This window comes from Humulus lupulus, chromosome 6, assembly GCF_963169125.1.
Source record: "Humulus lupulus chromosome 6, drHumLupu1.1, whole genome shotgun sequence".
NCBI classification, from domain to species: Eukaryota; Viridiplantae; Streptophyta; class Magnoliopsida; order Rosales; family Cannabaceae; genus Humulus; species Humulus lupulus.
Window position 1 is genome coordinate 107,192,350 of NC_084798.1, and position 2,861 is coordinate 107,195,210.

The window sequence follows — 2,861 nt, forward strand, 5'->3', positions numbered from 1 at the left end:
TGACCAACCAACCTCTACAGCAAGTTTTGCAAAAGCCAGAAGCCGCAGGTAGATTTTTGAAATGGGCGGTCGAACTTGGGCAATTTGATATCTCCTACTTTCCACGAGCAGCGATAAAAGGACAAGCCCTAGCAGACTTCATTGCAAACCTCACTGGGCTTCCAGACAGCGAGCAGCCAGAAGGGCCCGAAGAACTTGAGTTTCAAAGTCAAACTCCTTCTCGGAAGTTTTTTACAGATGGTTCTTCTAATGAGCACCACACAGGAGCAGGAGTGATTTTGATAACACTAGAGGGACATTGATTTCACTGGGCAATCAGATTTGACTTCACTGCTTCTAACAACGAAGCCGAGTATGAGGCACTACTCGCAGGATTACAGTTAGCCAGAAGCATGCACATAAAGTCAATTGAAATCTACAGTGACTCTCAGTTAGTAGTCAATCAGAACATTGGAGAGCACCAGGCCCGAGGTTTAAAAATGGTCTCTTACTTGAATAAAGCAAAGGATCTATTGGCACAGTTTGATAAGTACACTCTCCAACAAGTGCCTCGCGACCAAAATTCAAACGTTGATGCTCTGGCCAAACTCGCAAGTGCCAAGGATGCTGACACTCTGAACATAGTGTCAGGTGAACAACTATCTACACCAAGCATCCAAGCAGATGAGACCTCTTTGGTGATCCAGGCGGCGGATACATGGATGGCACCTTACATAGAGTACCTGACGCAAGGCATGTTACTGACAGATAGAGACAAAGCTAGGACCCTTCAGCGGCAGGCTGCTAGGTATATCCTGGTGTACCGCAGGGGATACTCAATGCCACTCCTCAGATGTATTTCGAAAGAGAAGGCCAAAGAATTGATGAAAGAGGTCCACGAAGGCTTTTGTGGGGACCATGTTGGGGGGCAGAGTTTATCAAAAAAGATCTTAAGGCAAGGATACTTCTGGCCATCAATGAGTGAAGACTCGATGCAGTTTGTGTGGAGGTGTGACAAATGCCAATGGTTCTCCAAAATTCCACGAGCAGCCCCTAATGAGCTAAAACAGATGCAAAGTCTGTGGCCGTTCGCAGTCTGGGGTGTAGATTTAATCAGATCTCTACCCACAAGAAAGGGAGGCGTCAAGTACGTCATAGTGGCCGTCGATTACTTCACTAAATGGGCCGAAGCTAAGCCACTCGCAACCATAACAACCAAGAAAGTGCTGGATTTTGTGGTCAAAAACATCGTGTGTCGCTATGGATTGCCAAGAAAGATTGTCTCAGACAACGGCACCCAGTTTGATAGTAATCTGTTCACATATTTTTGCGAGCGACATTGAATTATCAAGAGCTTTTATTCAGTCACTCATCCTCAAAAAACGAACAAGTCGAAGCAGTCAACAAAACGCTAAAGGATACTCTGAAGAAAAGATTTGAAGAAGCGAAGGGGGCATGGCCAGAGCAATTCCCTGAAGTCCTTTGGTCGTACAGAACTTCCCATCAAACAGCAACAGGCCATACTCCATTTTCCATGGCCTATGGATATGAGGCTATGCTACCTATTAAGTTAGATCCATCGTCGCATCGAAGAATAACGTACGATCAAGGCTCCAATAGCCAGCTGTTGATGGAATCTGTAGATTTGGTCGATGAAAAGTGTGAGCAAGCCCAACTCTGAGTAGTAGCGTACCAGCAAAAGGTCGCCTGGTATTTCAATTCTAAAGTACGCGAAAGGAAATTCAACGTAGGAGATCTAGTACTTCGAAGGGTTTTCCTCAACACCCGCGACCAGGCCGCTGGAGTACTCGAACCTAATTGGGAAGGACTGTACCAAATTGAAGAAGTCCTTCAACCAGGAACCTATAAACTTGCTCGCCTAAATGGAGATCTCATTCTTCGCTATTGGAATGGAGAATACCTATGCAAGTACTATCAATAAACAATTCTTCTTAAAGAATTGGCTTGTATTAATTTTACTTTTTACAAGTTCTGAAAAAGGGTTGGTCATTTTATGTGACTGAACGCTTATAAGTGTAAGATCATTTTGTTGATCACTCGTACAGACATGATTTGTCCATTTATTACAAGAAACAAAAGGGATTGTGCGCAGCCAGTCATTCTTGCCATTTAATGTATTTATTACAAGTATTTGCTCATTACGTGTGTTATTTTGCTGTATTATCATTTTTACAAGTCTTTGTTACGAGCAGCAATATTCGAACAGGTTTCTGTCAAGGCAAGTGACCGAGGACCTAAAGCTTCTCAATCACTTGGGGAGCATATAAGGCATCTAGTAAGCAAAGCATATCGACAGTCATGTAAACACATGAGCAAAATAAGTGAAAGCATGCTACGGTACTTAGAGTATTTTTCAAAATTTTGTATTTTGTTAAATCAAACCAAAGTACTATGCTAAGTTCGGTCATGCGAACAGATGTTATAATAAAATGAGAGTATTATAATATCAAAAAGGAAACCTTTTACACCGCGAGTAGTTACTGCTCGGATGTATTTTTCTGATTAAAAGTAAAAGTTGCCCATGCAGCAAAAAAAAATCATTGTTTTAAAGTACAAACAAAAAATATAAAAACATTATAATCAGGAGGTAGGAGGGTCTTGTGGATTTTCCTGGTCGACTGCAGCTTCGGCTTCATTGTCCATGCCTTCGACGCCAGTGGCCAAAGAGATTTTGGGCAAGGCTGGGATCTTCACTCTTTCTTCCTCCGCCAAGCGAGCAACGCACCGGACTATTTCAGTTTGCCTCATGCGCTCGTGGAGATAGCTGAAATTAGCCCCTTGATTGTGTTTCCAGAAATCATAGAAACACTTGGATGTGGCGCCTTGTACCTCTCCAGATTGCTGGCATTGGCTTTTTCGAG